Genomic DNA, 15,148 nt, shown 5'->3' on the forward strand with positions numbered 1-15,148 from the left:
ATTGTATATGGATTTGAGTTTGGGATTATAATGGATTTGGATTGATTTAAATTGGAAAATTGAAGGATTATGAGGGCATTATGATGGTATGATAGGAAGAGGATAGAAGAGAAATGGGCAGCATAAGATTAGAAGAATCATGTTGTTCTTTGGTGAGGAAATGATCCTCCAATTTATAGATTAGAGGAGGCCAATGGAGGGCCAAGATTGATTTGATAATGAAGGGCTGGGATTGGTTTGAATTAGTGGGCATAGATCAAGGATACCTTGAAGGAGTAAAAAGGAATATAAAATTCCTTGGGAAAAGGGGGGGAAAGGAATTTGAAATTTCAAAATGAGGATGCATAGGGGGGGATTCAAAGAAATTTGAATTTCTTCGAGAGGCTAAATGTTGATGTGACATGAGTGGGGAATTTAAAATTGGAGAATAATGATAAGTGGGATTATGAGAGATTCTAGAAGATTTAATTAGGCTAAGTGGGATTAGGAAACGTGATTTGTAGGAATCACTTTAGTTAGGTTAATTAATTAAAATTAATTAACTGAGTGGGTTTAGAGGAAATAATTATTGGAGGGACTTTAGAAGAATAAGGGGATACTTAATTTATTTGATAAATTAATTATTGGACAATAGTGACAGGATTAATTAAATTAGATTTAATTAATGCCAAGAGGAATAAGGATAACACAATTAAATCAATTGATTATGTTGATAGGCTTAAATTGATTAAATATTGATTTAATTAATTTTAGGTGTCTACAACTGAATTTATTAGTTTTCATTCAACGTCACCTTTTGTCTACTAAATTTATGATTATCAAAAAAAATTATACCCTTTTGGAGAAGATTCACTCATCTAGTGAAAAATATATTTTTAAATTTTTTTAATATCATTTAATATTTTTTTAATTTCATTTAATATTTTTTTAAATTTCATTTAATTATCAAAAAAATTTCTTGAAAAAAAATTGAGCAGAAGTGAAAAGTTTTAGAAATACAGACAAAATAGATGATTTGCCTACCACATCACCTGCCACATAAGTGAGTCTGGCTAAACTTAGTTCAGTCGAACTATTTTGATTTTTTTTTGAAAAATTCTAAGCTCAAACACTCACAAATCGAGATAATGTAGTCAATAGTCTGACCGAGCTGAGTTTGGCCGAACTCTTGGTGCCATTTAAGCGTCATGCCAGCAACACGAGGCACCATGTGGCTGGGTGGTAGTCTGGTTGGACTACCCCCAATTAGCCCCAAGTGCGATACAACTTCATGCTTTTTCCCTAGAGCAATTATTTTTCTTTGAAGAGGGAAATGAAACTTCAACTTTTCTATTAAGCAAGTAACAAAAAATCTTTAATCCAATATTGAATACATATTCATATAAACAAGTCAATGTTTCAAAATCTAACATTGTACTATATTTAAATAAAGTGCACAAGGGAATTTAGGGTCTATTGTGATTGGATTCCATTTTAAATCTTTAAGAATCATTGCAAGTTGACCAGAGGGAGAGTATCATCGAGGAGAGCTATAGATACAACCATAGACCTAGTGGTCCCCTGCACACCTTCCTACTAGAAGTGGCCCTACCCTTCACAAGGGTATAAACAGGTGTTAGGTCTAATTCCATTTGAGCCCAATATTTTGACCCTACACAACTCTAGTCAGTCACACACTATAGGTACCTCCTAGCTAGCGTGACCTCTAACTAGGTAGTGCATCTAGACCATGTGAACTAGCAGATGCTTGTGAAGCAAAGCACCACCTTGCCCAAAGGTCTTCATAGTTGCAAGCATGATTGAAAATGTAGTCAATATTCACCACCCTACTTGGCTAGAACAACATTTCTCTTAAGTTTTATCATCTTAAGAAAACTAGGTTATCCTACATGCTAAGCTACATACTATCAAAGGGTGTGAAGGGCATACTTATCTTTGTATTTAAAAAATTATATCTAGACCAATCTTGGTTCAATCTTATGTTATGTCACAAAGCATGGACTACTACCATTTTTATCATGACTTTAAAATTCATAGTTGAAATCAAATAGCTATAAGAAGCTATTAGATACCATCCATGTGTACATGTACTTGCAACCTTGCACTTACATGTATACATGCATGTGCCATCAACACAAATGTTTCATAATAAATATTACTTCATGTTATCAATTTTATTTAGCGTAAGGGTAACTTTCAAACCAAAGTAGATATTCTGCTTATCTAAGCTTTGTATCACAAGCATACTTTATAGTTGTCATCGACCTCATAACAATAAAGTATGATAATTGCTATACAATTAAGAGATTTATTTAATTTCAACTCAACTCTACCTTTAAAACTTGTTCTAATGAACATTAAAACATAAGCAATGACTTGTAACATCTTTCCCCCTTTCTTTAACATTCTGATTAAATGCAAGAGGAAGTATAATTCAACTACAAGTTACTATTCCAAGTCCTTCACAGTTTATTCCAAACTAGTTAAAGAGCATTCAATTGAATGCAATCTCATTTAAGGACAATTATGAAATTCTATTGTTATTAAATTTCTACCCTAAGATAAGAGTTTGTGGTACATTATCTCTACTTGATATCCTTTCAATTTATAGTATTGGAGGTTTCATATTACTATTATTAAAACGAACAATTTCTGATTTCACTTGCCTAAACCCGTGGCTTAATAGAGTAATATTCTTTACTAAGAAAGCCTTGAACAAGAACATCAAAGGCCTCAATTTCTAAAACTATTATACTTATTTCTTAAGGAAACAATACAAGTTGGAACATATAAAACTATCGACCTCTATGTCAGGTCAAGAAAGCATATTTTTATATGAAACTAAACATTCAATCAAGAATATATTTCTTAATTTTTCAAAAAAAAGAGTGTTTCTCAAGATAAGAGCCTGAGCTACATGTCTGGTAACCAATGCTGGTTGCAACTTGAGGTACTTACACAACCTTTAGACCTGGTCTCTCTCAACTCTTTGTTTTCTAAAAGGAACTCATACTTCTTTAGCTTCCGTGAAAAATTAGAAAGAAGAGTTGATAATAATGTTTCACAACCTCTTCCACCTATATTATTAAAATATTGTAATGTTTCTATAATGGTCATCTTAGTCGTTTAGTTAGTATTTAGAAAATTTGTGATTATGTCTTTCGTGTTTCTATATACGATAGTTTTAGTTATGAAAAGATCGTCTTGTGCTCTCTATTTAAGGAGTCTTTTGTATCCTTTGTATATATCTAACTCTAAATTATTATAATATGGTATCAGAGAAGATTGAAGGGTTTTTTTAAGGTTTGGCAAATTTAAAAAGAAAAAAAAATGTTCGATTTTTTTCAAACAAATCAAAGGAATTTTCATGGAGATTTTCAAGAGAGCAAATTGAGGGTTTTTCAACCCGTTTTTGTTGCTAATGGTCATCATTTTTCTCTCCCACATCATTTTGAAGGGCCATTTTTTTTTCTCAAAACTTGTGTATGTGCATTTAGTGTGTCATCTTTCTATTGCTCAGTCCACATGTGTTTTGGGTTTCCATCATATGTTTTTTTGAGTGACAGGTGCATCTTTGAACATCATCCCTATGCATATGAATTTATTTTCAAATCGTGTTTTTTTTAGCACACATTCTTCAACAAATATTCATTTTGAGCCCCATGTTTTAGTTATGGGCACCAATCTAGGGTTTTTTCTACATTTTTAAGACTATTTTTCTTAGGAGCTTCAATTTCGCACAACTGTTTTTAGTTGTCATCTCTACACAATTTCATACCTATGGCTAGGGTTTAAAAAATGAGGGTTTTTGCAAAAAAAATTCAACTACCTCTGTCACATGAAGGATTTCTCTAACATTATGAATATGGGATAAAAAAAAATTTGCACAGATATCTCCACTAATTCAGTTCATCCATTAATATATTATATTATTAAAACCATTTTCTAAATCTCTTGCATACCCAATCCATTCCCTATTTATCATTTTTCATATCCATCTATTACACTCACCTAATGAATATGGGATAAACACTTGCACCTCCAAACCAGTATTTTATCCCACATTCATCCTATAGCTTGGATCCACCCCAAACACATCTATAAATACCTTGATCCTGTTCATTTCTAAGCTTGGAAAGTCAATCTATCATTTTCATACTTGCATTTTCAAATCTTTCTCCTGCATTTTTTATAGTTTTATCTTTAATCTTGCTTACTCTTGCATCTTTCATTTATTTGCATCATGAATCTCCACTCACCATAGCCTCTTGTGCATGTGTGTTTCTAAGAGCACTTTTGATTAAACACGAGATCATGGTTGATAGGAGTGCAATGGAGTCAGAAATCTATTTGCATGCATGTATGCTTTAATAGTTCTTTTTTTTTTGCATGTGTGTGTTTATTGGAGGAACTCCATTGTTGATGCAGGAGCATCCTCAATTTGTGGTAATCTTGCATCAACCAAAAATATTTCCTTTATGTTTTGCTTTATGTTTTGCTTTATGTTTTGCAATTTCAGCATTTCATTCGGCATTTTCTGGCATTGGCTCACCGGATCTCGAGGAGTTGGAGTTTTGCTTGAGGACTTGATCATCTACCTTATTCTGAAACTGTGGAGCATTTGGATAATTCTCCGGCAAGTTATCGCTACCAGTTTTTGTGACATTTTTTTGGTACCAGTTGTCTGGACCTATTTGCATTTGTAATCTACCGGATTCTACCAGATCCCTTTCATAGCTTGTGGAGCCCTGAGTGTTTATTATGATGTTCCTTGGCATGTGGCCGACCTTCCCTTTGATTCGCACTTCATCCTTTGGATTTTCCAGAGGAATTTCTTTGGCGGAGGTTGACCTTGTTGTTTTTACACGTTAGGTCTTGTTCTTCGGCATTTGACTCCTTTTGGGCCAACTAGATCCCCTTGGATCATATAAATTATTGTAATTGAGCATTAAAATGAGATCAACTAAGAGATAGAAGATAGAAGATATATCCTAAAATTTGAGGTCCTGGTTGCGACCTGTTATATAATTAAGCATGTTTTTGTTAGGTCCTGGGGACAACTGAGAGGGGGGGGTGAATAAGTTGTCTGATAATTACAAACCAAAAACAACTTAAACAAATTACTGCTTAGTACCGGGGCATGTGCACAAATATGGTGGTCAGAAAAGTGGACACCACCCCAAAAAAACTTGGGAAAACAGGCAGCGCGTACGCGGTTTTAAAATTTCAAATTCCCGCGTACGCGCTTAGGTTTGCTCTTCTCGAGCCTAGAAAAGGTAGCGCGTACGCGCTATGCCTAGGAAAATTAGCGCGTATGCGCTGCTTATAGGAAAATGAGCGCGTACGCGCTAATAATCCAAATAAAACCGTGTACGCGGTGCCTGGTAAAAAAAGTTTAAAAAAAAAATTGGGTCTCATTTACCCATAAAGCGCATTTTTTACTTTGTTTTTTTTCCATTTTCTAACCTAAACCGCGAATGGGGTGCTAAATTTGTCCTCCAGGCTATGGATCAAGGTTAGTTTTTGTTTATTTTTATCTTTCTTTCTGGTTTATGCAATTTGTTTTACATTTTGAATTTAATTTCATTAATTTTGATTACGTTTTTTCATTTTTTGTTTCAAAAACCAGATTCTTCTAATCCAGAACAAGAACAACCAAATGCACCTCCTGAAAACCCACAAGAACAACCAAATGCACCTCCTGAAAACACACAAGAACAACCCCTAATTCCTCCTTTTGACCGCACAGCCAAAACACAGGAAGAATTAAATAATTAGTTAAGACAAAATACATCTAAAATCAATAGACTGATTGTAAAATTGAAAACTTCTGAACTTGACCATCATCAATCCCTCGCCACTAGCCTAGAAACATTAGCTAGTGGTGCCATAGCTGTTTCCACATAAATTACCAAATGGGGAAGCTTTAGGGATAGGTGTCGTCAATTCTATGATAATGGGCTATCATACGATGGAGTTAAAAACAAAAATATTTCTAAACAACAAATATGTGCCCTTTTTGTTGACCCCAAAACTGGTTAGTCATTACCTCCTAATGCAAAGAGGTTTCCCATACATTGGTGTACCAATGTGCAGATGAAGAATCTTTTTTGGTAGAGGTGGTGGATGGTCTTTGATGATCCACCTTGTAATAATTATGAGGTGCCATTATATTTTTTGAGAAAAATATATTGTGAGCTTGTGCTCAATGTGCGCCCAAATTATTTTGACATGAGAGAGTTTCATGGTAGAGGTGGTGGCTCTGCCCAAGATAGACCTAGAGCCCATAGGCAATTAGCCGCGGAGAGTCGCCGCCCCCTAGCACCCAAACCCAAGGTGCATCAGGTTGTCCCATTAGAGCTGAAAGAGTTGAATGAGCTACAGACTCTTCAGGCGGCCACAACATTGACTGGTGCCATCATCTAGCATGGGACATCATTAGCACACCCTATTGTATTGGATGATGAGCCGTTAGAGGGCGACAGAGAGCCCATCGAGCATATGTGTGTCAGTTGCTCAGGGATATGCTTGGGGATAGATGATGCAGCCAGTGCAGATGGATACTCATATCATCTATGCACGATTTGCAATTGTAGATGTCAGGCTCACACGGTTGAGAATGTCGCGTTGACAGATGAGTTGATGGACATGGTGTTTGCCCATGAGCCACAGACACAGGTGTGTTGATTTGAACTCATAACATTTTATTTATCAGTCACTTTAATTTTGTAATTACATAAATGAATTTTCATTTATACATTGATTTAAATTGAGACAAATAATATGCATTTCAGGATGCAACAGTGGTATCCCATACACCTCCCCCAGTTACCACAACTGCAACTTCGACGCCTGAGGTATAAATTTTGTAACATGTTAAAATAGAATAGTACACTTTGAATTCAAATAATACAAGATATGCTAACTACCTTTAATGCTTGGTCCAATTTCTGGTTTGTAGGTGTTGATAGGGGACGAAACGTCCCAGATTGATGACATCACGCTCTCAACGATCGATTTTGGCCTACAAGGCTATACGGTATGATATTGTGTACAACTCTTTTTATGTATTGTTTTGATGCAAGTCATTTCATTTTAGATTTTTAAAATTATGTTTAATTTATTATTTGTACTAATATCTCATGTTAATTTTGTGTTTTTAGGGTACCCCCTCCATGTCTAGGGCTCATCCTAAGAAAAAGAATTCCTCGAAGACGCCAAAACGTGTGAAGAAGGTAATTGAACACATTTTTAGTTGTACAATTGTTTGAAAATGTTGAAATCAAGTATTAGTTGGGGTTTGTAGATTGATTAGTGTTTTTTGTCTATTTTACATGTACAACGGCCATTGAGCTTTGTGGATATGTTGAATGCACTTGATTCGCCCGCAGATCAAGAGAGGGCGGAGGTATGTATCTCTACTTTATTTTCTTGATTTCATGATTATATGCATGTGTACATGTGAACTTGTGATATATTATAATCTTATAATTTTTTCATACAGGAAATATCCATACCTATTTCGTCAATGGCGAACCCTCCTCCTTGCACTGGAGAAGCATCTTAGGATCCGGTACACTTTTGTTTGATATGCAAAATTAATTGTTTTCAACCTTCAATACTTATCATTATATTTATTGTATTTAATCTTTGTACATTTTTTGTATAGGTAATAGCATTAGTTTCTACATCGATGGTGAGCCATCCTCAGTCCATTGGAGAAGCATCTCAGGCACAGGTACGTCATTGTTCTCTATATTATAGCTTTTAAGTGTTTTTGATATATTTATGTTAGTACATTGTATTAATTGTACATTTAATCTACAATAGACTCCTTCGTGGTACAGCCATAATGTGGATCAATTTAAGTATGTCTTCAAGAAAACTCCTAAGAGTGATAAGGAGAGGAGAGCGAAGACATTAGCTCCTGGATCAACTGATGAGGTGATCTACATTTCAAATGCAAAGGAATTAAATTTAAATGCATAGTTACGATGTTAATTGTGAACTATTTTCTACAAAAGAATTCTAACTTGGATTTTGAATTGTGGTTTTGCAGCCATCTACAGAGCCACGTACTCCGCTGAAGAGGCTTTATTTTGATGATCCACCACAAGTTTAGGATCATATAGTGTTAGTTTTGGTCATAGAATGACCAATACATGTAGATATATTCTACATTTTTATGGTATATCGATTTGGACATGGCATATGCCACATTTTTGTAATACTTGTATTGACTTGGCAGACATGCCTTTCTATATATATATATATATATATATATATATATATATATATATATATATCGATATATATCGATATTCAATCCAATAAATGTGTAATGAGTTCATTATTTTGTATTTTGTGGTTGTCCTTTTATAAATTTAAATGAATATTTGCATATGTAATCAACAATATGAATATAAACAACAAAAATATATGATATAAAGCATTGCAATCGTGGAATATGATTTGATAAAATCTCTAAAATGTTGAATTAACCCTACAAAACTCCTTGTATTCAGTTCATTATTGTGTATTCGTTGTATTTGGTGGTTGCCCTTTTATAAATTTAAATGAATGTTTGCATATGTAATTAACAATATGAATATAAACAACAAAAATCCACAATATGAATTTAAACAACAATGTGTTTGGTGCGAGAGCACCCTCACGCTCGCAATGGTCAAATTTTGTTCCTCGTGTGCACAAACCGACATCGTGAGCACGTCCGGGTGGGCAGGTTTATGCTAGGCATGTCCCTGTCGTGCATCCCAAAGCACCAGAACGTCGAGAATCATACCCTACTAGTGCGATCTCTCAAGTGCCCTGAGTCCAAACAATTGTCAAAATTTGAGGGACTGTTTCTTCCAATCCACAACACATACAGTCGATCTATTTGATCCTGTGGGGTCACATGAGGCTCCTCTACAATGGCCTATCTCATTTTTCAACGACTCGGAGGCATTTTCAATTAGTAGCATTTTTTCACCTACTCAAAAAACCATCAGTTGCTTGCAAGGAAAAGTTACAAGATTGGCTAAAATTGATTATGTTCCTTGTGTGCACAAACTGACATCGCGAGCGTGTCCGAGTGGGCAATTTTACGCTAGGCATGCCCCTGTCATGCATCCCAAAGCACCAGAATGTCGAGAGTCATACCCTACTGGTGCGATCTCTCATGTGCCCTGAGTCCAAAAAATTGTCAAAATTTGACGGATTGTTTCTTCCAATCCACGACACATGTGGCTGATCTGTTTGATCCCGTGGGGTTGCGCGAGGCTCCTCTACAATGCCCTATCTCAGTTTTCGATGACTTAAAGCCATTTTCAATTAGTAGCATTTTTTCGCCTACTCAAAAAATCGTCAGTTGCTTACCAGGAAAACTTGCAAGATTGGCTAGAATTGATTATGCTCCTCATGTGCACAAACCGATGTCGTGAACGCGTCTAGGTGGGAAGGTTTACACTAGGCATGACCCTATCATGCATCCCAAAGCACCAGAACATCAAGAGTCATACCCTATCGGTGAGATCTCTCAAGTGCCCTGAGTCCAAAAAATTGTCAAAATTTGACGAACTGTTTCTTCCAATCCAAGACACATACGGTCGATCTGTTTGATCCCATGGGGTTGCGTGAGGATCCTCTACAATGGCCTATCTTTGTTTTTGATGACTCAAAGGCATTTTCAATTAGTAGCATTTTTTCACCTGCTCAAAAAACTATCAGTTACTTGCAAGGAAAAGTTGCAAGATTGACTGGAATTGATTATGTTCCTCGTGTGCACAAACTGACATCGCGAGCACATCTGGGTGCGCAATTTTATGCTAGGCATGCCCCTATCATGCATCCCAAAGCACCAGAACGTCGAGAGTCATACCCTACCGGTGCGATCTCTCAAGTGCCCTGAGTCCAAAAAATTATCAAAATTTGACGGACTGTTTCTTCCAATCCATGACACATACGGTCGATCTGTTTGATCTCATGGGGTTGTGTGAGGCTCATCTACAGTGGCCTATCTCGGTTTTCAACAACTCTGAGCCATTTTCAATTAGTAGCATTTTTTCGCCTGCTCAAAAAACCGTCAGTTGCTTGCAAGGAAAAGTTGCAAGATTGGCTAGAATTGATTATGTTCCTCATGTGCACAAACCGACATCATGAGTGCATCTGGCCAGGCAGGTTTACGCTAGGCATGGCCCTATCATGCATCCCAAAGCACCAGAACATCGAGAGTCATACCCTACCGATGAGATCTCTCAAGTGCCATGAGTCCAAAAAATTGTCAAAATTTGATGGACTGTTTCTTCCAATCCATGACACATATGGTCAATCTATTTGATCTCGTGGGGTCGCGTGAAGCTCCTCTACAATGGCCTATCTTATTTTTTGACGACTCGGAGCCATTTTCAATTAGTAGCATTTTTTTGCCTACTCAAAAAACCGTCAGTTGCTTGCAAGGAAAAGCTGCAAGATTGGCTAGAATTGATTTTGTTACTCGTGTGCACAAACCGACATCGCGAGCACGTCCGGGTGGGTAGGTTTACACTAGGCATGCCCCTGTCATGCATCCCAAAGCACCAGAACGTCGAGAGTCATACCCTACTGGTGCGATCTCTCAAGTGCCCTGAGTCCAAAAAATTGTCAAAATTTGACGGACCGTTTCTTCCAATCCACGACACATACGGTCGATTTGTTTGATCTAGTGGGGTCATGTGAGGCTCCTCTACAATGGCCTATCTCAGTTTTTGATGACTCGGAGCCATTTTCAATTAGTAGCATTTTTTCGTTTGCTCAAAAAACTGTCAGTTGCTTGCAAGGAAAAGTTGCAAGATTGGCTAGAATTGATTATGCTCCTCATGTGCACAAACTGACATCGCAAGCACGTCTGGGTATGTAGGTTTACATTAGGCATGCCCCTGTCGTGCATCCCAAAGCACCAGAACGTCGAGAGTCATACCCTACCGACACAATGTAGAAGTTGCTTGACAACTTTTTTGACAACTTTTTGGACAACAATGACAATTTTTGCTCAAATTGTATCTAGTCTCAATCTATGACCCCTATGACCCGATAATGACTCAAATAATTATCTATGATTATACAAGAACCAAGAATGCTCATGATTGACTAGGGACACATCACATATACTCAAAACATAGTCACAAAACATTGACACACAAAATAGTCACAAAACATTGTCACATATTATTCAAAAATTTGCCTCTAAATATGGTCAAATCAGCTCTTGGCTATTTGATTATACAAAAAATTGTCTTACAAATAATCTCATGGGCTTTTATACAAAATTTGGCATTACAATATATGCGATTCAGCTCATCGCCATTTTAATATACAAATCATCTCATGGGCTTTTATACAAAATTTGGCATTACAATATGTGCGATTCAGCTCATCGCCATTTTAATATACAAAATTTGGCATGTACATATGTACAAATCAGCTCATTACCACTTAAATATACAAAATTATGCCCCTAAACATGTAAAAATCAACTCATGGGCATTTATATATACAAAAAATGAATATAGAACAATTCGTCAACGATTTATACAAAATTCTCAAAATCATTCTACTCTGAACCGTAGAATCAATCAAGTGAGCCTTTAGGATTGGCTCTAACCCGTATTGTGTCGAGTATGCCTTGTGGTCAAATTCATGAACTTTCCATAAAATCTTGTTTGAGGTCTACCACGATACTTCATCAAATGAATATTTGTTGCAACAACAAGGTTAGAGAAATGAAGAATATGTTTGTGTGTTTCAAAGTCCTCGAACAACCAAACATCAGAATTCTTGATAGGGTGTCTCTGAAACCATGTTCCTGTCATGACAACAGACCCTATTGGGTACTCAATACCCTCTCCGTCAATGATTGTGGTTGTCAATTTTCTTTTAGGCTCAACACAACAACACAAATAGTAATCTGTTCCTTCTTCATTGTTCTCTTCTGCAACAACTTCATACACATGACCTGCATTTTATAAAGTGTTAATTAATACCAAAAATAAAGTATGATGTACAAAAAAATGAACCAAAAAGAATACTTGCAAAAAAATTAACTCAAAAAATCACCTGAATCCACTAAGTCGGATACATGGTCAAAATTCACTGATGTCTCCATCTGGCTCAATTGTAGTGCTTTGGGAATTTGATATGAATCAATGGGAACCAACGGTCTACAAGACCATTTGTCAACCCACTCTTCTGATTCACATTCTTTCCACAAACAATACATGCATGAAGAGCAAAAACATACCATCTGTCTTGTATAAATTACCAGTGAACTTGAATTTGAACTCATAAATGAGTGCATGTCACTCGATCCTGCAACTGTACAACAATCTAGATAGTTTTCAATGTTAGATTCAGTAATCAACCAAAAATATCTACGAACCAATGACATACCTGGATTACCTGGACCCATCGTAGACTTACACCATCGCACAATTGTTTCTGCATCGACCAACTCAGCACCACCTTCGTACTTCAATTCTTCCCTAGCTAGGGCTCTTTTCACACATGCTCCTGCACCATCGTGCTCTCCCTTACCATGTCCAGCCTCAATGAAATTCCAAAAATATTGTACATCGCTTGTCACATGCATCCTTGTCAGCCAATAAGACATCCTTGCATTCTTGAATTGTGTGGTGCAATTATCTGACCATATAAAGTGTCGGTTGTATCGTATGTTCCTTTCCCTTAAACTATCATAGAAAACTTTAAAGCATCCTTGTACAAACTTTGATGAATGAGTACGATCATCACTTATGTAGAAGTGATACTCTCTTACAACCTTTCTATCCTCCTCTATGCTATCATCTGCATGCATGAATACAATGTGTACAAAAATAGAAACTTGTGTAGAGTGATAATACATGGATTGCACGTCATTTTGAGGTTGTAGTGTATAATTTTCAGCGAAATCAATGATAGAGACAATGGTGCCAAGAGGAAATGTGTCCTTACACAACTTGAATTGCTCATCTAGCCATCGAGCTCTATATGTATGCATTATGTACTCATAAACTAGTTTCTCTTGAAACATTTTCATAAATTGAGCTACACATATATCATTTTTTACTAGCTCACATCTCTTCAAATCTTTTCCATCTTTAACTCCATATGTGGTTGTCTTGTATTTTCTGAAAGAAACTAGTTTCATACCAATTTCATGTGTGCTCTCCAAATGTATGCATCTTGGTAAACGTTGCAAACCACCACATATAGCACAAGAACCTTCCAAACAAGGCATCTTCTAATAAATGCAACCACCATGTCTATTACATAACACACTTGAAATAAATTCTCTTGCTGACTTAGGAGGTGCTTGTATATTACATTCCTGCAAAACATCGTTAGTGTGCAAAGTAGAACAAATATGACAAAAAATATCATAATGCATGGAAAATTCAATATGCATCCTACAACAACACGTGGTGCATACATGATTAATCTTAATATAAAAAGGCTTTTCCATTTCAAAAAATCTTTGAGAAATTTTTATTTGAGGAAACTTTTGAAGGAATCTTTCATAAAATTTAGTTTGAGTCATATCCAAATAATGTTTCGCATGTGGCTCATGATTTTTAGACCCAATTCACCTTCTAACAACATCTCTTTGGTTGGGCGATACTCTTGTGTTGTCATGCCAAAAATTTTCAATTAATGTTTTTAGTGCATCTACAACAACCTTGTCTTTGCGTGGTAGTCTACCCGAGAATGCCCAAAGAGAATTATTGTTAGGTTCCTCTATTTTTTCTTGCCTCTTTAATTCTTTACTTAATGTTGTTCTACTAACATTTAATGACTTACTTGTTTTGCTTATCAAACGATCTTTTTTTATTTTCTTGCTCATTATGGTTGATGTAATGACACATCAAGTAGCATTAGAATCTTTACTACGTGATTTTGAACCAATAGATTGATATGCATCAAATAGATTTCTGAAAATAGTTCTTTCATTGTTACTTTCAGATTATCTTAGGCCTAGAATTTTATTGTCTCTCTAAAATTCAAATTTTTAATCATTTGAACAATTAATTGACATCTTGCGGTTTGATTTAAGTTTTTAAAATAGTTTTGCCATATTCTTTTAACCATTCTCCTACAAGTTCGTTCATTCATTTATTGGGCATTGACTTCAATATATCTCATCAATGTCAATAGATACTTTGGTTTCCTACGAATGATTCTAGGAGGTGTTAACAACGGTGCATTATGTACATTCAATTCATCAAGTAGAGAAGGTGTAATATGTTCATATTAATTGATTATTCAATGTGGTATATCTCTCAATTGCATTAGGTTCCAAATGGTAAATTATCAAATGTTTCTTCTTCAATTGCATTAGGTTCAAACGGTAAATTATCAAATGTTCTTCCTAATTGCATTAGGAGCATTATATCGTTTGGTAAATTGAATTAAGATGTTGAGGTTGACATACTTATTCTCCCATTATTCTTATGTCACACAATTTCTTCATACCTACCTTTGTCTTTCCTTTTGAGCTCTCGTTGTTCCATCGTTCCCCGCTTGTTTTTTCCATGGTTGAGATTGGTTGACCTAAATAGACTATATTACATATATATATGTAAAGAAAAGTTCAAAAATAAATAATACCATAAGTATGCATTTATCACTATTTTTGGAATCAAACTATTGAACAACACAATATAATCATTTGAACCATGCAAAAACAAAAAAACTAATAAAAACAACAATTCAATCATTTGAAATCATGCAAAAAACAAAAATTCACTTACTTTTATGTATACAACAGTGATAGAAGTGCAAACATAGTTCCGATGGGGCCTTCAACGACCTTAAAAACTTCTTTTGAGGTGTTGAGGCTCTTGGGCAACTAAAACTATGTCTATAAACCGCATACGTACTACATTGATGACCGCGTACGCGCTGTTAGACCATAAATGTTGACAAGCCAACGGTATTATTTCTCCCATCTGGGTTGATAAGTAGCGCATACGTGCTATAAGCCTAAAAATGTTATCCAGGGTATCGAATAATGGGAATAGTACCCTGCACGTGCTTATGAGTAATAAGTACCGTGTACGCGCTACTAAGCCTTAAAAAGTTATGGAAGGGGTATGGAGGAAGGGAGAGGGAGAGA

This window comes from Cryptomeria japonica, chromosome 6 (genome assembly GCF_030272615.1).
Source record: "Cryptomeria japonica chromosome 6, Sugi_1.0, whole genome shotgun sequence".
NCBI classification, from domain to species: domain Eukaryota; kingdom Viridiplantae; phylum Streptophyta; class Pinopsida; order Cupressales; family Cupressaceae; genus Cryptomeria; species Cryptomeria japonica.